The 25,668-nt window shown below is 43.1% G+C and overlaps 1 protein-coding gene and 3 pseudogenes across 2 annotated transcripts in view; 2 read left to right on the forward strand and 2 right to left on the reverse strand.

Annotated features, from left to right (window-relative positions):
• The window catches only part of NSUN7 (NOP2/Sun RNA methyltransferase family member 7), a 421,001-nt gene that overhangs the window by 238,736 nt on the left and 156,597 nt on the right, over positions 1–25,668 (reverse strand). The gene's annotated exons all lie outside the window — the stretch shown is intronic.
• LOC134935112 (5S ribosomal RNA) lies at positions 13,409–13,527 on the reverse strand (annotated as a pseudogene).
• On the forward strand, positions 14,612–14,730 carry LOC134935129 (5S ribosomal RNA; annotated as a pseudogene).
• On the forward strand, positions 21,027–21,145 carry LOC134935135 (5S ribosomal RNA; annotated as a pseudogene).

A 25,668-nucleotide genomic window follows, 5' to 3' on the forward strand; every position in this document is an offset into this window, starting at 1 on the left:
TTGGGAGCTGAACTTTCTGGTAAAGTACTATTATTAGAAGAAGAAGTCAAAAAAGCACATCCTGCAGTCAAAACATCGGGCTGGGACTCTTGTGCAGAGTTTACAGTATTTGGTGGACTCTCAGCAGACAAGACGGGTGACTTAGAGGAACCTGAACCAATTTCTTTGGAACCGTATCTTTTAACAATTGCATCACAGAATGCTAGGGGATCCTGAAGAATGGGATCTTCAGCTTTCATTAGGCTGGTTGCCCACTCAGAAGGCTCTCTTCTAAAAGAATAAATCAGATAGAGCCCAAGGTTTTCTGAAGTGATGCCCAGAAATGGTCTAGACAACATAATAGTGTAATAGTGTTTGAAAAGCGCCAGAAATTGGGCGAAGTCCCCATCAAAGGTTATGGATGTTGAGATATCAGAGTCAGGATCTGTTTCCTTCTCATCTGACTGACTGGAGTGCTTTGCTAGGACCTGGTCACTATTGACCTTACTCGAGGCTGAGACTCTCTGAACCCCACCCGGGGCTGAGACTTTCTGAACCCCACCCGGGGCAGTGACTTTCTGAACCCCACCCGGGGCAGTGACTTTCTGAACCCCACCCGGGGCAGTGACTTTCTGAACCCCACCCGGGGCAGTGACTTTCTGAACCCCACCCGGGGCAGTGACTTCCGGGGACCCCGCTGGGGCAGTGGCCTCCGGGGACCCCGCTGGGGCAGTGGCCTCCGAGAACCCCGCTGGGGCAGTGGCCTCCGAGAACCCCGCTGGGGCAGTGGCCTCCGAGAACCCCGCTGGGGCAGTGGCCTCCGAGAACCCCGCTGGGGCCAGCACCTCGGATTCTTTTACTGGGACCGGGCCGTTGGCCTCCCTGACTGGGATCGGGCCATCGGCCTCCCTCTCTGAGTCGATAATTATCGAAAGTTCTCCCGGGACTATGACTTCCGGGACTTTTGCTGAAGCAATAACGTTCAGATCCTCCACTAATGCTATGCTTCTTAAGTTCTTTCCTGGGGAAGCGACTTCTAGACCCTTCTTTGGGGCTGCGTCTCTCGAGACCCCACTTGGGGATATTACTTCAAAGATCCCTTCTGGGGTTTTGCTTCTCGAGTTCCCCTCAAGAACTATGGTTTTAGAGACCCTTTCTAGGGTTGCACTTTTCAAGTCCCTACCTGGGGTAACAGCTTCTGAGACCCCTTCCGATATGGACACCTGAACTATAATATTTGATGTCCCTCTATAAGCTAGGGCATCGGGTACCGCTCCAGCACTCTGGGCATCGGGTACCGCTCCAGCACTCTGGGCATCGGGTACCGCTCCAGCACTCTGGGCATCGGGTACCGCTCCAGCACTCTGGGCATCGGGTACCGCTCCAGCACTCTGGGCTACGGGCACCGCTCCAGGACCCTGGGCTACGGGCACCGCTCCAGGACCCTGGGCTACGGGCACCACTCCAGGACCCTGGGCTACGGGCACCACTCCAGGACCCTGGGCTACGGGCACCACTCCAGGACCCTGGGCTACGGGCACCACTCCAGGACCCTGGGCTACGGGCACCACTCCAGGACCCTGGGCTACGGGCACCACTCCAGGAACCTGGGCATCGGGCACCACTCCAGGAACCTGGGCATCGGGCACCACTCCAGGAACCTGGGCATCGGGCACCACTCCAGGAACCTGGGCATCAGGCACCACTCCAGGAACCTGGGCATCAGGCACCACTCCAGGAACCTGGGCATCAGGCATCACTCCAGGGACTTGCAACTCCGCTTCCACAGGAACCTCAAGAGAGGAGAGAAACATTCTCTTTTGATTCCTGAATCTATAATGGGGCTCCCTTGCCCAAGGACCCCAATTATAGGACAGAGAGCTTTTTTGTGTGGGTTGTGTGACAAGTGCCTCTGCCACAGTAGAGACAGGAGTAGGTCTTGTATCATGACTCAACTTGGCCAGAGGGCAAGACTCGTCACCACACTTTGGCTTGCGCAACTCACAGGTCTGCAGATAATGGCCTAAACCCCCACAATATAGGCATAAGTTTAAGTTTCTGCGACGCAGACGCTCCTCTTCTGAGAGCCTGGGCCGCAGAAAACTTTTAAACCTTTTCTCTTCAATTAGACCAGAGGATTCTCTTGTCACCATACTGTGAGCAAGAGTCTCTTTAGAGATAGATGTACTCTCAACGACTTCTGGCAAAATGAGCAAGATTTTAGTCAGAAGGTTTTGCAGTTGCTTTAGGGATTGCTGCAAAACTTCTAGTCGCTCTGGTCTCAAAGCACTGAATACAGAGTTCAGAGCTGCGAGAGATGCCTGCAGGGCTTGCATAGTAGACATAGGAGGATTTAAAACTAGACGAGACAAGACAAGGCAAGACAAGGCAAGGCAAGACAAGGCAAGGCAAGACAAGGCAAGACAAGGCAAGGCAAGACTAAATTTTGCTAAACAAAACAAGACTTTTTTTTTTTTTTTTAAACACCGGACTGGATTCTAAACACCGGACTGGATTCTAAACACCGGACTGGATTCTAAACACCGGACTGGATTCAAAACACCGGACTGGATTCAAAACACCGGACTGGATTCTAGACTAGACACTGGACTGGGCCAAAAAAGAAAAAAAAGTTTTATTTCTTTTTTGTGGTATGGCTGGTGATAATGTTAGGTTCCTGGTGCTCAGAACAAGGGAGATGTTATGAAGCGAGTCCAGAGCACCAGGACGTAATGCTGGGAAAGGGGAATGGAAAGGGAATAGCCCCTGGCGCCCTAACTCCGTTGTCTCGCCCGTGTTATCAGAAATCCCCTGCGAGACTATGGTTGCTTGAGCCCATGGCAGCCGCGTTTGAAGGGCGGATTATGTCTGCCCAACTCCGATGCCCCCTCAGGTCTTAATGGGAGACAAAGGGAAATCCGAGACAGGGTGATAACAAGGGGCCCTCTGACTAAACAACCAGGCCAGGGGCTACAAGCTAACTAAACTTAAACCAGAAGTATGTGCGGACAAACCGCCAGGGAAAAGGACAACCAAAATCCACTAATCCGTTACTCCTACCCAGCACCGCTGGATACCAGAGTGGATTTGTGGGAGCGGAATCCTCCGCAAAAGCTCCGAGACTCAATATAACAAATAATAAATAGTAAGCGGTCAAGCCGCAACACACGGCTACGCCGCGACTCACGAACACCACAGGATGTTAAAGGTGCTCGGTCAGGACTCCAGGAACAGATGACAACTTCCGAGTACTGGACCACTGAGGACAGGAACGACCGGAAAGAGCAGGACTGGAAACACTCTCTGCAACAGATACAGCAAACAGGAAGCTCAGGAACTAGCAGGAACCAAGCTCAGAACTCAAGCAGACTGAAAACCCAGAAATATCACCAGCATCTGCGAACTGCAATCAGCCAGCATATAACAGAGAGGCCTAATTAATAATCCAGTGCAGCTGGCCTATTGCAGGACTCCAAGCTGACAAGATGCAATTAGCAGCCAGATGAGGCTGAACACATGGGAACAAGCTGCAATTGCACAGACTCACCAGCGGCAGCAGACAAGAGTAATCTAAAACAGAGCAATGGGAAATCCTGGCATGCAAGACAACTAAATAAACATAAAATAGAAATGAACCACTACCTGTGGTTCATAACAGTATCCCCTCCTTAAGGGTGAGCTCCGAGCACCCCATGACACCCACGGGGAACATAAACAGAAGTATAACAAAAAATACATAACAAAAATGCAAAACAGGAATGAGCCACAGCCGTGGCTCATAACATTACCCCCCCCCTTGAGGAGGGGTCAAAAGACCCCAAAATTCAGACTATCCAGAACAAGGGATACAAAAAAAAAAAAAAAACCTGACACACTGGTCTAACAGACAAGAAAACAAAAACAAGCTGTAGCAACAACTTGTAACAGTGCCCTCCCCCTAACGGTGGCCACAGGACACAAGACAAGGAGAGAGAAAAAAATCTTTTTTTTTTTTTTTTTTTTTTAAATCAAGGCAAGAGTCAAAAAATTATTTCTTTTTCTTCTTCTTCTTTTTACAAAGCTCTTTAGGTCTGACCAAGGTAATTCCCCAAACATTGTCTGAACTGATGGTACCACCCAGCAAGGCTGCGTTCAAATCAGAGACAGGTTTCTTACCCTTGGGAGCTGAACTTTCTGGTAAAGTACTATTATTAGAAGAAGAAGTCAAAAAAGCACATCCTGCAGTCAAAACATCGGGCTGGGACTCTTGTGCAGAGTTTACAGTATTTGGTGGACTCTCAGCAGACAAGACGGGTGACTTAGAGGAACCTGAACCAATTTCTTTGGAACCGTATCTTTTAACAATTGCATCACAGAATGCTAGGGGATCCTGAAGAATGGGATCTTCAGCTTTCATTAGGCTGGTTGCCCACTCAGAAGGCTCTCTTCTAAAAGAATAAATCAGATAGAGCCCAAGGTTTTCTGAAGTGATGCCCAGAAATGGTCTAGACAACATAATAGTGTAATAGTGTTTGAAAAGCGCCAGAAATTGGGCGAAGTCCCCATCAAAGGTTATGGATGTTGAGATATCAGAGTCAGGATCTGTTTCCTTCTCATCTGACTGACTGGAGTGCTTTGCTAGGACCTGGTCACTATTGACCTTACTCGAGGCTGAGACTCTCTGAACCCCACCCGGGGCTGAGACTTTCTGAACCCCACCCGGGGCAGTGACTTTCTGAACCCCACCCGGGGCAGTGACTTTCTGAACCCCACCCGGGGCAGTGACTTTCTGAACCCCACCCGGGGCAGTGACTTTCTGAACCCCACCCGGGGCAGTGACTTCCGGGGACCCCGCTGGGGCAGTGGCCTCCGGGGACCCCGCTGGGGCAGTGGCCTCCGAGAACCCCGCTGGGGCAGTGGCCTCCGAGAACCCCGCTGGGGCAGTGGCCTCCGAGAACCCCGCTGGGGCAGTGGCCTCCGAGAACCCCGCTGGGGCCAGCACCTCGGATTCTTTTACTGGGACCGGGCCGTTGGCCTCCCTGACTGGGATCGGGCCATCGGCCTCCCTCTCTGAGTCGATAATTATCGAAAGTTCTCCCGGGACTATGACTTCCGGGACTTTTGCTGAAGCAATAACGTTCAGATCCTCCACTAATGCTATGCTTCTTAAGTTCTTTCCTGGGGAAGCGACTTCTAGACCCTTCTTTGGGGCTGCGTCTCTCGAGACCCCACTTGGGGATATTACTTCAAAGATCCCTTCTGGGGTTTTGCTTCTCGAGTTCCCCTCAAGAACTATGGTTTTAGAGACCCTTTCTAGGGTTGCACTTTTCAAGTCCCTACCTGGGGTAACAGCTTCTGAGACCCCTTCCGATATGGACACCTGAACTATAATATTTGATGTCCCTCTATAAGCTAGGGCATCGGGTACCGCTCCAGCACTCTGGGCATCGGGTACCGCTCCAGCACTCTGGGCATCGGGTACCGCTCCAGCACTCTGGGCATCGGGTACCGCTCCAGCACTCTGGGCATCGGGTACCGCTCCAGCACTCTGGGCTACGGGCACCGCTCCAGGACCCTGGGCTACGGGCACCGCTCCAGGACCCTGGGCTACGGGCACCACTCCAGGACCCTGGGCTACGGGCACCACTCCAGGACCCTGGGCTACGGGCACCACTCCAGGACCCTGGGCTACGGGCACCACTCCAGGACCCTGGGCTACGGGCACCACTCCAGGACCCTGGGCTACGGGCACCACTCCAGGAACCTGGGCATCGGGCACCACTCCAGGAACCTGGGCATCGGGCACCACTCCAGGAACCTGGGCATCGGGCACCACTCCAGGAACCTGGGCATCAGGCACCACTCCAGGAACCTGGGCATCAGGCACCACTCCAGGAACCTGGGCATCAGGCATCACTCCAGGGACTTGCAACTCCGCTTCCACAGGAACCTCAAGAGAGGAGAGAAACATTCTCTTTTGATTCCTGAATCTATAATGGGGCTCCCTTGCCCAAGGACCCCAATTATAGGACAGAGAGCTTTTTTGTGTGGGTTGTGTGACAAGTGCCTCTGCCACAGTAGAGACAGGAGTAGGTCTTGTATCATGACTCAACTTGGCCAGAGGGCAAGACTCGTCACCACACTTTGGCTTGCGCAACTCACAGGTCTGCAGATAATGGCCTAAACCCCCACAATATAGGCATAAGTTTAAGTTTCTGCGACGCAGACGCTCCTCTTCTGAGAGCCTGGGCCGCAGAAAACTTTTAAACCTTTTCTCTTCAATTAGACCAGAGGATTCTCTTGTCACCATACTGTGAGCAAGAGTCTCTTTAGAGATAGATGTACTCTCAACGACTTCTGGCAAAATGAGCAAGATTTTAGTCAGAAGGTTTTGCAGTTGCTTTAGGGATTGCTGCAAAACTTCTAGTCGCTCTGGTCTCAAAGCACTGAATACAGAGTTCAGAGCTGCGAGAGATGCCTGCAGGGCTTGCATAGTAGACATAGGAGGATTTAAAACTAGACGAGACAAGACAAGGCAAGACAAGGCAAGGCAAGACAAGGCAAGGCAAGACAAGGCAAGACAAGGCAAGGCAAGACTAAATTTTGCTAAACAAAACAAGACTTTTTTTTTTTTTTTTAAACACCGGACTGGATTCTAAACACCGGACTGGATTCTAAACACCGGACTGGATTCTAAACACCGGACTGGATTCAAAACACCGGACTGGATTCAAAACACCGGACTGGATTCTAGACTAGACACTGGACTGGGCCAAAAAAGAAAAAAAAGTTTTATTTCTTTTTTGTGGTATGGCTGGTGATAATGTTAGGTTCCTGGTGCTCAGAACAAGGGAGATGTTATGAAGCGAGTCCAGAGCACCAGGACGTAATGCTGGGAAAGGGGAATGGAAAGGGAATAGCCCCTGGCGCCCTAACTCCGTTGTCTCGCCCGTGTTATCAGAAATCCCCTGCGAGACTATGGTTGCTTGAGCCCATGGCAGCCGCGTTTGAAGGGCGGATTATGTCTGCCCAACTCCGATGCCCCCTCAGGTCTTAATGGGAGACAAAGGGAAATCCGAGACAGGGTGATAACAAGGGGCCCTCTGACTAAACAACCAGGCCAGGGGCTACAAGCTAACTAAACTTAAACCAGAAGTATGTGCGGACAAACCGCCAGGGAAAAGGACAACCAAAATCCACTAATCCGTTACTCCTACCCAGCACCGCTGGATACCAGAGTGGATTTGTGGGAGCGGAATCCTCCGCAAAAGCTCCGAGACTCAATATAACAAATAATAAATAGTAAGCGGTCAAGCCGCAACACACGGCTACGCCGCGACTCACGAACACCACAGGATGTTAAAGGTGCTCGGTCAGGACTCCAGGAACAGATGACAACTTCCGAGTACTGGACCACTGAGGACAGGAACGACCGGAAAGAGCAGGACTGGAAACACTCTCTGCAACAGATACAGCAAACAGGAAGCTCAGGAACTAGCAGGAACCAAGCTCAGAACTCAAGCAGACTGAAAACCCAGAAATATCACCAGCATCTGCGAACTGCAATCAGCCAGCATATAACAGAGAGGCCTAATTAATAATCCAGTGCAGCTGGCCTATTGCAGGACTCCAAGCTGACAAGATGCAATTAGCAGCCAGATGAGGCTGAACACATGGGAACAAGCTGCAATTGCACAGACTCACCAGCGGCAGCAGACAAGAGTAATCTAAAACAGAGCAATGGGAAATCCTGGCATGCAAGACAACTAAATAAACATAAAATAGAAATGAACCACTACCTGTGGTTCATAACAGTATCCCCTCCTTAAGGGTGAGCTCCGAGCACCCCATGACACCCACGGGGAACATAAACAGAAGTATAACAAAAAATACATAACAAAAATGCAAAACAGGAATGAGCCACAGCCGTGGCTCATAACAGTAGTGTGGATTCTATCATAATGATGACTCACAAATATATGCACAATTTATGTATCCATGTGAATGCATGATAATCCATTGGTAGTGTTTGACAAGGCCAATTAATCAGTAGTTAGAACTATTGGTTATGACCAAAGTATAAGAAGGCATTTATGTATTCCTAATATGAGTAAATCAATGATATATTAAATATGCTCTAATGGGAGTATGGATTGGTTACTGTGAAGAAAGCCTTATTATAAAGAGTGAGGCGCACACTGTCAATATTTAGAGAAACATTGATAATTCAGTGACAATCCGACTCCATGTTAAAAGAGTTACAGTCATTACACAGTGGAACTGTTGATAGATACAATTCTATCAGTTGAAGATATCTAGTAACGATATATTGAAACGAACATAGATACATATTCTACACTAGAGATAGTGATAATAAAATTACAGTGGCTTAACTTTTATTTCACATTTGTTTATTATTTTCACATTTTTACGTGCACAATATTTTCGCATGTTTTAGATGAACAAATAAAAGTTATATTTTAACATTATTGGTCATATATCATATATTGATATGTGACTTTTAGTTAATTGTCACAGAGTCTGGGTGTGCCCACCATAGGGAATACTTTCCTTCTCTAGTTTCTATATGCTCTTAATTTATTCCTAGGAGCACCTCCCATGTATATATTAAAGATATGCAATGTGCAAGATTGAAGATTATGGGAAAAGACTTTATGTGACTAATTGTAATTACCGACAAAATATCACAGGTGTCTGTGCGACCAAATTTCTCTACTTTCTTTGTGAGGCAGTGCTGGATGCCTGATTCTTATTTCAAAGGATTTTTCCTTTTTGAATAGCTTTTAATTTTTTTACTGGTAATTTAATTTTTTTACTGGTTTAGTATTTTTCATGTTTTGTTTATATATTTTAGTGTATATTTTTTATTCTGGCCTCCCTAACTGTTGTTTGAGAGGTAGTGCTGGATGCCTGATTTTTATTTCAAAGGTTTTTCCTTTTTTAATGGCTTTTCATTTTTTTACTGGTATTTTCATTGTTTAACTGGTTTTGCCTTTTTCATGTTTTGTTCATTTATTTTAGTGTATATTTTTATTCTGGCCTCTCTAAATGTTGTTTGGGAGGCAGTGCTGGAAGAATGATCATTTTTCAATTTTTTTTTTTTTTTTTTTTTACTGGTATTTTCATTTTTTTACGGGTTTTGTTTTTTTTTCATGGTTTTTCATCTATTTTAGTGTATATTTTTGTTCTGGCCTTCCTAACTGTTGTTTGGGAGGCAGTGCTGGATAAATGATTCTTATTTCTACAGTTTTTTCCTTTTTTAATGGCTTCTTGTTTTTTTTACTGGTATTTTTATATTTTTTACTGGATTTGCTTTTTTTTTCAAATTTTGTTCATTTATTTTAGTGTATATTTTTATTCTGGCCTAACTGTTGTTTGGGAGGCAGTGCTGGATGACTGATCGTTTTACAATGTCTTTTTCATTTTTTAATGGTTTTTCATTTTTTTTAACTTGTATTTTCATTTTTTTTACTGGTTTTGTCTTTTTTTCATGGTTTTTCATTTATTTTAGTGTATATTTTTATTCTGGCCTCCCTGTTGTTTGGGAGGCAGTTTCTGGATGCCTGATTCTTATTTCAAAGGCTTTTTCCTTTTTAATGGCTTTTCATTCTTTTACTGGTATTTTCATATTTTTTTTACTGGTTTTTGCCTTTTTCCATGTTTTGTTTATTTATTTTAGTGTACATTTTTATTCTGGCCTCTCTAACTGTTGTTTGGGTGCTGGATCACTGATCTTTTTTCAATGTATTTTAAATTTTTTAACGGCTTTTCATTTTTTTACTGGTATTTTAATTTGTTTTACTGGTTTTGCATTTTTTTTTCTTGTTTTGTTCATATAGTTTAGTGTATATTTTTATTCTGGCTTCCCTAACTGTTTGGGAGGCAGTGCTGGATGCCTGATTCTTATTTCAAAGGCTTTTTCCTTTTTTAATGAGTATTCATTTTTTTACTGGTTTTGTATTTTTTCATGTTTTGTTTATTTATTTTAGTGTATATTTTTAATTCTGGCCTCCCTCACTGTTGTTTGGAAGGCAGTGCTGGATGCCTGATTCTTATTTCAAAGGCATTTAATAATGTTTTTTATTGAATTTTAAGAAGCAGAAAACCAAGAATAATAGTACACATTACATAAAATGTCCAAAAAAGATAACAGAATTGAGTAAACTGAAGAAAAATACCAAATAAGAAAAAATGGAAAAAGAAGTAGACTCTTGTTTGGGAGCACTCTACCTCAGAGGAACTAAAATATATCAATGTCTTATACTGGTAAAATCATGATTTTAAGATTCTTAATAAAATATGTAGAATTGTCGGAGTTCAAAAAATATATGTGATTCAAGACTATTATGCAAAAATATTTATATCAATTAAAGTAAATAATTAGCAAAAATTGCTATAGTATAGTGTAAGCCGGAAAAGTTTTAAAATTCTCAAAAAGGATGTCACCTTCTAGACTCAGTAGTGTCCGTCAAATGAGTATATGACCATCATTCATACTGCAAGAATCCCAAGTGGAAAAAATGGTTGCAGAAAATTAAATCATAGGTCATATGGATCCGAGTACCTATCTGTGATTTAGGATTAGGCAGCAGTGGTGCTCCCAAGAGTCTACTTCTTTTTCCAATTTTTCTTATTTGGTATAGAACAAGGAGAGCATGAAATAGTGCAGATGGGAAAGTAAGATAAGGATACAGGGCAGTGACACACACAGGGGAACAAAAAAGACAAAGGCAGAACTCTACTATAATTGTGTTCCTAGAAGCGGCATAATCAGGGGTTGGTATAAAGAGGTGAGTGTGAAAAGACTGTTACGATCAGGTAGTATCAGAATGTGGGGAGTGCAATTGCAATAAATCTGTGGAGTCATTGATAATCATGGTAAAACCCTGCCGTTCCCGAAATTCCTTCCATTTCATCCATTTTCTTTGCACTGAGGGAGGCGATATAAAATACACACCTCCTGCTGTTTCAAATAAGAAATGCTTGTGGGTATTATTAATAAAAGTTTGGATGGTGGGTATTGACAACGATTTCCACATCTGTCCAATTGCCACTATAGTGGATATGAGGACGTGACCAGCAACATATCTGTCACATTGCAGTAGGTCATATGTTGAATAATGAAATAAAGCAAACATGGGATTCATAGGTACCTCCACCCCCAGCACCTCCCGCATAAGAGAGAACACTTCGGTCCACGGCGGCCTCAGGATCAGGCACTCCCACAAAACATGTAAAATATTACCTACATGGCCGCAAGTTCTCCAGCATAGCCGGGAAATTGAGGGCCAAGTGCTATGAAGCCGCTGCGGAGTAAAGTACGCCCTGTGGCATAATTTATAAAACATTTCGGAATGTTGGAGACATTTAGAAATCGTGAAACACATCGAGGAAATGGTGTCCCACTCCTCCTCTCGAAGAACAATAGAAAGGTCTCTTTCCCATTTCAACTGCGAGGGAGTCTTACCTTTTTTAGTCAGAAGGACAATGTACTGATAACATTTAGATATCCCACCTCTATAAACAGGGGAGGACAGTCTAGAGTATAAGGGAGCAGGGAGGGGAATAGGACCCCTAAACCTTCCAGCACAAGAATGAAGCCAGTGGCGTATTTGTAAATATTTAAAAAAGTTATGTTTTGGTATTTCGAAGTGGGTTTGCAAGCTAGAGAAAGTCACTAAACCTCCTTCCGAGCAGAGATCCTTCAGATGCACTATCCCAGCATCCGTCCAAGCTTCCAGCACGAGATTACGTAAAATACAAGCAATAGTTCTAACAGGAAAATCAGCCGATGGCAGCAAAATAGTTGGTGTCAAAGTCAGAAAAATATCACGCTGCACGTTGCCATATATGCACTTCATGCGTGTGCACGCTGCATATTTAATCAAAATAATGTATTTTATAAGTTAATATTCCCCTGAGTTCAACAGGTATCAGTGGGTCTCAAGATGGCTCTTTGACCTTAGAGATTCCCCAAACAATAGCTTTCATGTTGGGAGGGCTTCACATGTTCTTATGCATAGTTAAGCACAGGAATAGTAATTGAAGATTAATTGTATTCCGAATAAATTACACCTAAGACCAGTCAGTTTCTGTCCCGCAGACGGAATACAATAGCCTTTAATTACACTAAGCTTTGAGACTCAATGAAGAGGGCTAACACCTGTGTTTACGAATGGGGCTGGTTTTGTCTCCAGAAGAATGATTGCTGAGATGTCATTGTCTCAACTGAAAGTGGACATTGAGAATACCGAACAAAACCCAGAGACAGGGGTTGTTTTGTATTCGTCAAACAATAGCTTTCCACAAGACAGGAATGTGTTAGTCATCACCCAATGTTTTGCATAACCAAGATCACATGCTCAGCTCATTGATACAGCTAGCCCACATGCTGTGAAAGACACACACTTCCTGTGGTTGACACACCCCCACAGCTGGAATGCAGGTATGATATATCCACTGGAAATCACAGGGCACACTCACTCACACAGCTACCTAGCACCCAGAAGCATGGCTGGCTCATCACCAGGACTGACCTCCTTACGAAGGCTAAGTATTGAATTCACATGGCTGATTGGCATAGAATAGTTTAAATATGAGTTTGTTGTAAAGTAGTTGTGAAATGATTGGCATAGAATAGTTAGTTTGGAGATACAAATGGCTTAAGGTTAATGATGCTTGTGCAGTTATGTGATTGTTGGGTGTTTGTGCTGATACTCTATGAAATCTGTAATGAATTGGAACAGTAGACAATCTGTAGCATAGCATCTCTGGTATACATTTATGGATGGTGATTTATAACAGATTATAGTAGTTTTACATGATGCATCTTGCTGAAGGTTAGAAGTCAAAACATACTTCCTTTTGTTACTGTAGTCATGTGCTTGTAGTAAAGTGTGGGATTAAGGATGCCGCACAGGACTAAGTGAGATTGTATAGGTGTGTAATTAATGTGTGTTGCCAAGAAAACCGACGAACCAGAAAAGCTTCTGGAATTAATCACCATCTACCATTGAACAGAAAAAGGTTCTTGTTTAGGCAGAAAAAAAGGGTGATTGTCGATGGTGCTCCCATGGGTCTATTACATGGGTAATAAGGACAGGAGAGAAAGGAAAAAAGTGACCCTTGTTGGGAGCACTCCCTCTTGGAAACAACTGTGATTGGAATTATGTATAATGTATTTTTATTTAAAACGTAACCTTTAATTCTTAATGAGTAATATAGGAGTACACACAAAGTATGTTTAAAAATTGATTAAATAGTTTGAATCGTAAATTCGGGATTGCAACTGTGAACATAAGGATGAAAAAAACATAATATAATATAAAAGGCAAATGTGCGGTACAAGTTACGGCAAAACCAGAAGATTTGCCCGCCTGGTGTTGATTAATGCAATAGGTGCAATAGCCAAGGTATTGCCTTCAAACTTGACCTACAACACCTGGTATTCCTTAGTGGTCAACCACCTAAGTACTGACCAGGCCCAACACCGTATTGCTTCCAAGATCGGACGAGATTGGGCATGTACGGTGTGGTATGGTAGTAGATTGAAGTTGATGAAGCAAAGACCTATAATGGGTATGCAATTGTTAGATCCACCCAAGGCCTGGTAGAATGGGCAAAAAAATCTCTTAAAAAAGAGACTGATGTTTAACCATCATTGCACCAAAGTGTATTCCAAATGTATAGGTATACATAGGTTTTAAATCATATGGTCAACCGGTTTTGCCAAAAATAGCCGCCAATATGTTGCTTTATACTGTGCTATGCAACATTGATCCCAGAGGATTTTTCACATGTAGTGGGGCAATAATGAACCCTAGTTATTCTGATGACATGCCAGCAAAGTTTGAGAGATATCAAAACATAAATGTGTTGCAAGTATAGGTGTCCAGTCATTTCCAGCTGACCCGAGGGAAACCACAATCCACGATTGGCACATATCCATGTGGTCACTGTAGAGCATGCCAATATATCCTCAAGACTGACCATATTCAGGACCGCTACGGTAAAGATGTTAAATTCAGACACTTTATTAACTGCTCAACAGAAGGAGTGATCTACTGCATAGTATGTCCCTGTGGACAAAGATATGTTGGCATGACGACCAGAGCCTTCAAGCAAAGGATTTTGGAACACATTGGATCGATTCGGAATGCGACTAAAGACCTACAAAAAATGAAGCAAATCACCTCTGTGGCACGTCACTTTGTTTCCAATCATGCAGGTCGGTGGGATGAACTTAAGGTCTGTGGACCAGAGAAAGTCAAACTAGGTATACGAGGAGGAGATTGGACTAACACTCTACTACGGAAGGAATGTGAGTGGACTTTTAGATTGGACTCACTACACCCTCAAGGACTCAATGAAACAATCAACTTTGGTGCTTTCCTTCCAACTTAAATTTATCATTACTGCATATATGTTATTATGGTAGCAATTACTATCCCAGTAGGGACATCTGATTTCATCATATAGTCTAACAAATATCCTTCACCTTTTCAATTTTCCCAACTACAAACAAAACCCCCCCCCTCCCCCCATTTCTCCTTCTTTTTTTGCCCATTCTACCAGGCCTTGGGTGGATCTAACAATTGCATACCCATTATAGGTCTTTGCTTCATCAACTTCAATCTACTACCATACCACACCGTACATGCCCAATCTCGTCCGATCTTGGAAGCAATACGGTGTTGGGCCTGGTCAGTACTTAGGTGGTTGACCACTAAGGAATACCAGGTGTTGTAGGTCAAGTTTGAAGGCAATACCTTGGCTATTGCACCTATTGCATTAATCAACACCAGGCGGGCAAATCTTCTGGTTTTGCCGTAACTTGTACCGCACATTTGCCTTTTATATTATATTATGTTTTTTTCATCCTTATGTTCACAGTTGCAATCCCGAATTTACGATTCAAACTATTTAATCAATTTTTAAACATACTTTGTGTGTACTCCTATATTACTCATTAAGAATTAAAGGTTACGTTTTAAATAAAAATACATTATACATAATTCCAATCACAGTTGTTTCCAAGAGGGAGTGCTCCCAACAAGGGTCACTTTTTTCCTTTCTCTCCTGTCCTTATTACCCATGTAATAGACCCATGGGAGCACCATCGACAATCACCCTTTTTTTCTGCCTAAACAAGAACCTTTTTCTGTTCAATGGTAGATGGTGATTAATTCCAGAAGCTTTTCTGGTTCGTCGGTTTTCTTGGCAACACACATTAATTACACACCTATACAATCTCACTTAGTCCTGTGCGGCATCCTTAATCCCACACTTTACCACATATCATATATAACTAGAAATAGCTTTCTTAGGAATACCAGCACGGACCAGTGGATTCAACGATAAGACTTTCTCAAGTAACCACAGTGTTTTGTACACAAACGGGCACAGTCCCAGATATAATAAAACATGAGCTTTAACTTAAAGCAGGAATTGGCTTATAAACACAGAAATAGAGAAAATTTAGACGAGATATTTCCCAGTAATATATTAGATACAGAACCACACACTAACTGGGAATCGTATTTTGCACAACTTAAACAGTTACTCCATAAGCAAATAAGAACCAGCTGGGACCTCACTACACTTGAGAATTATCTCAAGAATAAAATTGTCCCGCGCGGCCTCAGGCCAAGAGTTTTTCCCACCTTCAATCTCGCTAGTGAAAATCTCAAAACTGAGTGGGACAATAGTCTTCTCAAGTGCTCCATGGAACTCATGGGCATCTTGATTAAACATAACCATCTCATTCTTGAAGGCTGTGAACGTGATTTAGATGAATTAAGTAAGAAGTTGGAGCCTTGGGAGAAGGATACACAATTTCAACGCTGTTTTGAGAAAAACAAACAAGACCTTCTCATATATGAACAAACTATAATTGACAGAAAAAGAAATAAATTTGCTAGAGACAAAAAGGACTTTGTATCAGGCAAAATATTCAAATGGAACAAGCCCTCCTGGCAACCACGACCCCCTAGAAACCCGGAACACTACTCATCATCAGATATAGAAACATCTGGAGCAGAAGACACTCCGGAATACATCCCCAACGCATTGTCAGCTACTAACTTCAGAAGTGAGGGCAATAGCTCCACCCAATATCACCAGCAACATTTTTTAGGGGATCCCCCCAGGGGAAGGGGGTCAAGGCACCCAACAAACGAAAGACAAGGAGGGGGCGCAAGAGGAGGAAGAGGGCGTCAACAACAATGGGATCAATTACCACCAAGGAGACAACCAGTACGGAACTCACGCAGAAGGTAACTTCAGATTCCTTAATACCTACTGACACCTCTTCACAACTTAAGATCATCAACCTTTCATCACATGATTTAGATCAGGATCAAATACAAGTTCTTAGCAAAGGCCTCTCCTACTCGCCAGCCGAAAAGTTCAACAGATTCAAATGGGAAAAAGATTTAAAACTATTCAGTAGAAAGTTACTTCTCACGAAATTTCACAATAAAATAGTCACTTCAAAAACGGACCACACCCAATCTGACCAGACAGAAATAAGTGAGAATATGAATACATCAGACTTATCAGGACCAGAGTTGGAGGCACTGGAGGCCCTTCAATCCTTGGAATCAGAATCAACACCAATCACTGATTCCGAGTGGGAAGTCAGCACGAGGGTCATTTGTAAGAAAAGGTCTACATTTTTTCCAGCAGAGCAGACGAGTCCAGAGATACAGATATTTACAAAATTAGTATCTCAAGAGTTTGACCATATACACCTCCGGAAGACTAGAAGACTGTACCATTCCAATTTATCCAGAAAAGAACTAAATGCTCTACGAGAGATTGAATCATGGCAAGACGTCATCATCAAACCATCAGATAAAGGGGGAAACGTGGTATTATGGCCCCGAGAACAATACATACAGGAAGCATACCGGCAGTTGGAAGACCAAACTTGCTACCAAAGAATATTACTCAACCCCATGGAAAACTACAGGACAATATACAACCGGATTCTGAACGACGCACACGCTGAAGGAACTATAACACCTTCGGAATACCTGTATCTCCAGACAGCACATCCCAGTATCCCTACATTTTACATGCTCCCCAAGATACATAAGAACATGCGGCAACCACCAGGCAGACCAATTGTATCGGGGATAGGATCCTTGACTGAAAAAGCCAGCATTTTTGTTGACTTACATCTACGACACCATGTTTTGGGTCTCCCATCCTTTGTCCAAGATACCACAGACGTTCTTCGCAAGATTCATGATGTCAAATTGGAAAGTAATCAATACTTAGTCTCTCTAGATGTTGAGGCACTATACACTTCAATTGATCATGACAAAGGACTTGAAGCCGTCAATTATTTCATGAATATGGAAGGTATGGAGAAATTCCATGCATTCCTTGCCGATCTACTCCAATTCATACTCAGTCATAATCTTTTTACCTTCAACAACAGATTCTTTCTACAGACAAGGGGCACAGCTATGGGGGCAGCGTGTGCCCCCACTTATGCCAATATCTTCTTAGGTTGGTGGGAACGCGAAACTGTGTTCAATGACAGCAATGATGTCTTTACATCCAACATCATTTTGTGGGTACGGTATATCGATGACATTTTGATGATTTGGGAAGGTGACATAGAGATGCTTCTCTTATTCATTGAACATCTCAACAACAATAACCTCAACATTCGACTCACCCATCATATAAGCCAAGATGAACTCCCATTCTTGGATGTTCTAATCTACAAAGATGAAAATCAAATGCTCTCCACAAAACTGTATAGGAAGGAAACATCCTCAAATACACTGCTACATCAAACCAGTTCCCACTTTCCTCCAACAATTATGAACATACCCAAGGGGGAATATCTACGCCTAAGAAGGAATTGCTCCAATGATCAGGACTTTATGGAACAAAGCAAAGACCTCTCAAAGAGATTACGGGAGAGAGGATACAGTAACACCGCCATCAAGAAAGCAAGCAGAAACATTCAGACTGTCCAGCGAGAACATCTAATCTTTGAAAAGAAACATAAGAAACAAGAGGATAACATCATCAGATTCGTAGGTGGCTTCTGTCAAGAGTGGCGTCAGGTCAAACAAGCCATTCAAAAACACTGGGGAATCCTACATTTGGATCCAGTTCTATCACAAAAACTCGGATCACAAGTATCCATGAGTTGGAGGAGATCGAGAAACTTGAAAGATAGACTGGTATCCAGTCATTTCCAGCTGACCCGAGGGAAACCACAATCCACGATTGGCACATATCCATGTGGTCACTGTAGAGCATGCCAATATATCCTCAAGACTGACCATATTCAGGACCGCTACGGTAAAGATGTTAAATTCAGACACTTTATTAACTGCTCAACAGAAGGAGTGATCTACTGCATAGTATGTCCCTGTGGACAAAGATATGTTGGCATGACGACCAGAGCCTTCAAGCAAAGGATTTTGGAACACATTGGATCGATTCGGAATGCGACTAAAGACCTACAAAAAATGAAGCAAATCACCTCTGTGGCACGTCACTTTGTTTCCAATCATGCAGGTCGGTGGGATGAACTTAAGGTCTGTGGACTAGAGAAAGTCAAACTAGGTATACGAGGAGGAGATTGGACTAACACTCTACTACGGAAGGAATGTGAGTGGACTTTTAGATTGGACTCACTACACCCTCAAGGACTCAATGAAACAATCAACTTTGGTGCTTTCCTTCCAACTTAAATTTATCATTACTGCATATATGTTATTATGGTAGCAATTACTATCCCAGTAGGGACATCTGATTTCATCATATAGTCTAACAAATATCCTTCACCTTTTCAATTTTCCCAACTACAAACAAAACCCCCCCCTCCCCCCATTTCTCCTTCTCTTTTCCCCTCCCCCCCCCCTTTTTTTCCCCCCTTCCCCCCCCCCCCTCATTGCCCCATTTCCAAAAAAAACCCTCCCCCCCCCCCCCCCGCAAACCTATCCCACCCTCTCCTTCCCCCCCCCCCCCCCTTCTTTTCAAAAATTTTTTTTTCACCAGCAATACACTGTCATTATGCAAATTTTGAGCCACACAAGCTATTTACATAATCCTTGTCACCTCTTGTCACCCATTTTTACACAGCCCTCACAACACATTTTTCATGCTTAATCAAAATTCACTGCTATCACAATGCACACACCATCTTAATTTTTCTTCCCTACACATTCTCATTTTAATATATTTCTCTCATTATCACTATCATCATCTTCATTTTTATTTTCATAGCTATATTCATTTTTATCATATTTATTTACATTCATTTATTTTCATTTCTATATTCACTTCTATTTTTACATTTATATTTATATTTTTCATTTCACATTGTATCAAATCATCTTTTTTATACACACTCATGTTTTATCATTATTGCAATATACCCTCACATTCTCAATTCAACTATACCCCCAATCCATATTTTAACACTTGCTATACCGGCGATTATTCCCCCCTCTTTCTTCTTTACACAGCACACAAGTGCCTGTTAGCACTCTAATACAACTCCCTTCCTCATACCCATTAATCACAATCAAATCCATCTTTATAGACTTCTGTTACATATGTTACATATATTGCAAGTGTACATTTATTAATTACCCATAGGAATTTTACCCAGTGCAGCATATTTATTCATTTCTGTTTAGCTATTTTCCTATTTAGCTCATAAAGAGCAGTCAGACCTCCGCAATCATCACCAGGCATAATTAATTAACAATCTATTCTTCTGAATATAATTCAGGTCTGCACTGCTCACGTTCACACTACCCGTGAACAAGCTTTCTGTGAAACGTACGTTGGGAGGTGAACGGGTCACGGTGAGTGCGCTCATGTGACCAAGAGACCGGCAGGAGAGGAGACCAGTGGAGCCGCTCAGACACACAGCTCATCACGCCGAGCTGTCAGCGGCAGGAGAGGAGACCTGTGGAGCCGCTCAGACACACAGCTCACTATGCCGAGCTGTCAGCGGCAGGAGAGGAGATCAGTGGAGCCGCTCAGACACACAGCTCATCACGCCGAGCTGTCAGCGGTACCTAACTAGCAGGATACATGCACAGGCGCTCGCAAGTATTTCTCCAGATATATCCTGCATTTTCACTCTGTCTCCCGCTCTCCAGCCACGCACAATTGTAATTAAACACTGTGTGCATCAGTCTCATTCAGGCAAATCTATGCCGTTTTTATAATAAGGCACTTTTTTTCTATTAATTATATTCAATCTTTTCATTGCATATTACAATTTGCTGCTATTAGGTGCCACATATACAGACACTTTTTCAGTGTTACTCTGTTGCTGATGAAATTACGTACAATCAGCAACAATCTACCTTTTGCATTTGACAATTGATTCTTTTTTTCACATTTCTTATTTGACTGTGGACATACAGCATATACAATACTATTTGTGTGCTTCCTTACTGCAAGTATAATTATTTATCTAAGATTGCAATTAAGACAGTAATTGACATTTCAGGCTCTAATGAATTAGTTAGCCTTATTGTGGATAGTGGAGATCACGTCTCTTGAGATCTATTCCCTAATTTCTATCCACTCCTGCCAATCTGTCGTTTCAGCTGAATACATGATTTCTGGCACATTTCCATTCCCTGCCCTATACACTGTGTGAAGGGGGAGGGGAAGTATGGTGTATTGCTCAGGATCTTTTGCATATTCAGTAGTACCTATACTTGCAACACATTTATGTTTTGATATCTCTCAAACTTTGCTGGCATGTCATCAGAATAACTAGGGTTCATTATTGCCCCACTACATGTGAAAAATCCTCTGGGATCAATGTTGCATAGCACAGTATAAAGCAACATATTGGCGGCTATTTTTGGCAAAACCGGTTGACCATATGATTTAAAACCTATGTATACCTATACATTTGGAATACACTTTGGTGCAATGATGGTTAAACATCAGTCTCTTTTTTAAGAGATTTTTTTGCCCATTCTACCAGGCCTTGGGTGGATCTAACAATTGCATACCCATTATAGGTCTTTGCTTCATCAACTTCAATCTACTACCATACCACACCGTACATGCCCAATCTCGTCCGATCTTGGAAGCAATACGGTGTTGGGCCTGGTCAGTACTTAGGTGGTTGACCACTAAGGAATACCAGGTGTTGTAGGTCAAGTTTGAAGGCAATACCTTGGCTATTGCACCTATTGCATTAATCAACACCAGGCGGGCAAATCTTCTGGTTTTGCCGTAACTTGTACCGCACATTTGCCTTTTATATTATATTATGTTTTTTTCATCCTTATGTTCACAGTTGCAATCCCGAATTTACGATTCAAACTATTTAATCAATTTTTAAACATACTTTGTGTGTACTCCTATATTACTCATTAAGAATTAAAGGTTACGTTTTAAATAAAAATACATTATACATAATTCCAATCACAGTTGTTTCCAAGAGGGAGTGCTCCCAACAAGGGTCACTTTTTTCCTTTCTCTCCTGTCCTTATTAGTCATGTGCTTGTAGCAATAGCAGGCTGATACTTGTGGGTACCTGGTGATCTGGTCTTGTGATGGCTCATATGCTCTGGTTATTGAGATACTGTGTTGGCTTGAAATTGTGAAAGGTGATTTAGATGGTTTGGAATTGTAAAATCAGAACATATGCATTATATTGAAGTTTAGACATTTTGGAATATAGTGGAGTCTTATGTCTTCTGCTATGTGATTATGGTAAAGCAAAGAATGCCATGTGTTTGGACTTGCAAATCTAAAATGGCTGCTAGCATTCCCTTTTAAATCATATGTTACAGACTTTGGAATCATGGGAGTTTTTCCCAAAATGGAGTCTAGCTTCTGTCCCATGCGGTATTGTAGGGACCATTGTGTTGTTTCTGTGTGTTTTGTATATAGGGACAGCCAGCCTGGGTGAGCACAAGTTTCTCAACACAAAGGTTCTCAACATTGACTAACTGCGCAGCGATCGCTCCCACATGTGTAAATTCTCTGCAGACATATTTATCTCCTATTAATGTTGTAAGCCATCTCTCTCTCCTTCCCCTTAAATGTAATCGTGTCGTTATTGTATTTTATGTGTAGTAATTCAGTTAGGTATTTTATGTTATCTTGGTAGTGTATGACTTGTATTGTATTATTCTTTTGCAATTGAACGTTCATTCTCTTCCTTAAAGGTGTTGTGACCTTAGACCGGTATTAGAGTGTTTATTATATTGCTAAAGGGTTCTCAGAGCGTCACATACGCTCATACAGCTTTTAAGCTAACAAGGTTACACTGTGTTGCATTTACACCTTATCACTGCACAAGGGTTTACAGTATAAGTACATTGTATATGGTATAGTTACAAAGGTTTAACACTGTGAGCGTCAGCGCCGCTTGTGATCTCCTCGTGGTCCCAAGCGTCCGCTACGCTGGTAGCGTATCATTATGTTAGTCGGCAGCCTATAGCGTGCTTGCCTTTACGCTCTAAGCCATGAGCGAACGTGCCGCTCGTGCGTCTCATCCACGGCTAAGCGTTCGTTACGCTACGTGCGTACTCTTACGGTATTCCATACGCCAATTGCGTACTGTGTTCTTTAACCTTTTAGAGTGTTTTAAATAAGGTATATTATAGGCATTGTCATTGGATCAGATGCAACCACCGAATGCCAAAGCTTCAAGGTACTTCTAATCTCTTCCCCCGGGCCCTGCCATTTTGGGATGCTATGGATGGGCAGCAAGAAGAGATCCCTTATGTCAATCAATCCCAAAAAAGACCTTTCAATAAGGACCCATGGTTTGGGGTTGTGCATAGTGAACCAGTCCCGTGCCTGACTGAGAAGACAGGCTGAGTGGTTTGCCTCTAAATTAGGGTAAGCTACCCCTCCAACATTCTTGGGCAAAATCAAGACCTGTCTAGCAATGCGGGGCCTAGACCCCTTCCAGATAAAGTGAGAAATTATTCTGTTAACCCGTACGTTAAGAGGTTTGGGGAAGCTGTGAGGAATAGCCCGGAACAGGTATAGGAGTTTAGGGGGCAAAATCATCTTGGTTGCAGAAATACGCCCCAGCCAGGAAATTTCGTGAAGGGACCATTCTTTAATTAATTTTTCAAACGCACTTAATAAAGGTGTATAATTACAGTCATATAAGTCCCTATCTAGAGAGAGATGAATACCCAAATACTTGATAGATCTCACTTGCCAAGCATACCTGTATCTGTCCTTGAGCAAAGTCATAGTGCGTGGTGGAGTGTGGAGCGGTAGAGCTTCCATTTTGGAAGTGTTTAATTTATAGTAGGAAATTCTGGAATAGCGATCCAGGATACTATGGAGGGCGGGGAGGGAGGTGTCAGGGAGGGTCAAGCAGAGCAAAATGTCGTCAGCAAATAAACTGATCTTATGAGACAATCCTCCTATCTCTGGACCTGTAACTGTCGTCTCAGACCTAATGGTTTAGGCTAGAGGCTCAATAGCTAAACCAAAAACGAGGGGTGATAAGGGGCAGCCCTGTCTAGTGCCATTCGATATATCAAATCCACCCGACAGACACACATTGACAAACACTCTTGCAGAGGGAGTGGAGTACAAGGAAAAAATAGAATCCAGAAACCTCCCAAATAAATCCAAATTTACTCAGAACAGCCCTCAGATATCCCCAATGGAGTCTGTTGAATGCCTTTTCAAAATCCAGCGAAATAATTACAATGGGCGTCTTATGTGCATTGCAATATTCTATGATGTTATACACTCTCCGAGTGTTGTCCGGGGCAGCCTGCCTGGGACAAAACCAACCTAGTCAGCAGCTATGAGATGGTAGTAGCGGGCAGAGGCGATTAGCGATGTGCTTTGCAAAAAGCTTAACGTCTGTATTCAACAGAGCTATAGGGCGGTAATTTTGAACAGCTGTAGGAGGTTTACCAGGTTTAGGAATAGCAACTATTTGCGCTTCGACCATTTCCCTCGGAAACCGCCCTACATCTGATGCCTCATTAAAAACTGACAACAGCACTGGGGCCAAGTTAGCTTTATATGTTTTATAGAAATTGGATGGGAAGCCATCAGGGCCAGGGGCCTTATCTCTCGAGAGATCATCAATAGCTTCCTCCAGTTCCTTTATAGTCCAAGGGGAGCTAAGGGACAGGCAGGTCCAACATCGGGAGTTTTCCTTCAGAAAAGACTGGATTTCTGCCTCCATGGGCTGGGGAGTAGCTGGGTCTGACTGTAAACTGTAAACTTGGGAATAATACTCTGCAAAGGTGTTTGCAATATCATAAGGGTCAGACACTCTGGATTCCGTGGAAGAACAAACATAATGAATTCTAGCCCTAGCTCGCCTACCTCACAATTTCCGGGCCAAGAGTCAACCCGCCTTATTACCAAACACAAAATCTCTGGTTCAGTCGTGCAATGTTACCTTGCACATCGAGAAGAGAGAAAACATTTACCTTTTCCCTAGTGGTTAGCAAAAGTTTGAAAACAGATCTGTTTTGGGGATCAGCTTTATGCGCCAATTCCAGTTTGGCAGCTTCAGCTTCAGCCAACAAGCGTTCAAGCCTGTTGGGAGCGTTTAAGCCGATAAGCTGTTTGAAAGGCCGATCCCCGAACAACTGCTTTAAAGGAGCACCAGTTATTAAAGATCGAGGTATCCTCCGGCTTATTAGTATCAAGATATAGCTGTATAGTACATTGCATGGCGAGAAAAGCTTCAGGGTGACTAAGTAAGAAATTCCCCAACCTCCAGGGGCCTGGAGATATTTTACAGGCCTCCGGGTGCCATACTACCAGTAGTGGGGAATGGTCAGACCAAGTCATCGGTAATATAGTTATTTCTCTAATAGTCGTTAGCATCTCCTTATTAGTCAAAACAAGGTCAATTCTAGAATACGAGGAGTGGACCTGAGAGTAAAACGAATAGTTCCTTACCGTGGGATGTTTAGTTCTCCACGCATCATAAAAATCATATTCACCAAGTAAGTGGTGAAGGCCAGCCTTCCTATCGGGGGTGTTTTGATTCCTGAGAAAGGTACATCTAGTAGAGCGAGATCTATCCATACTAGGGTCAATGACCATATCAAAATCCCCCAGTATCATAACGGCCCCTTTAGCATGTTTCTGTATTAGGGAGCATAATTTCTTGCAGAACGCAAGTTGACCAGAGTTCGGTGCATAGCATGAGACTAGAGTGACCATAGTGTTTTCGAGTAGTCCTAATAATATGAGGTACCGACCTTCAGGGTCTACAATTTTAGATTCCAGGGTAAAAGAGCAGTTCAGGGAAAATAGTATTGCAACGCCGGACTTTTTGTGGGACCATTAGCCATATAGCAGGTAGGGAAACGATTATCATGAAATCTAGGGGGGTATAATTTCCTAAAGTGAGTTTCCTAAATTGCGACACCATTCACCTTCATTTTATAGAAGGACAGAGCTAATTTACGCTTCTGTGTGGAGTTCAACCCCTTAACATTCAGTGACACCAATTTGACCATAACTGATTAATCGGGGAGCGGGTCGACCACTTAAACCATCAGGTGCAGTCAAGGAGATTACCGTATCCTGAACACTTTGACAAAGTAGATTCAAAACCATGGGGGAGACAAGACACAAAAGGGAAACAAACAGGGGGAAACAAAAGGGACGATAGAAAGAAAAGGAAGAAACAGACCCCGTAGAGACAGAGTCATAGTAAGGCACCAA

The sequence above is a fragment of the Pseudophryne corroboree genome, chromosome 1 (assembly GCF_028390025.1).
Source record: "Pseudophryne corroboree isolate aPseCor3 chromosome 1, aPseCor3.hap2, whole genome shotgun sequence".
Classification (NCBI taxonomy): Eukaryota; Metazoa; Chordata; class Amphibia; order Anura; family Myobatrachidae; genus Pseudophryne; species Pseudophryne corroboree.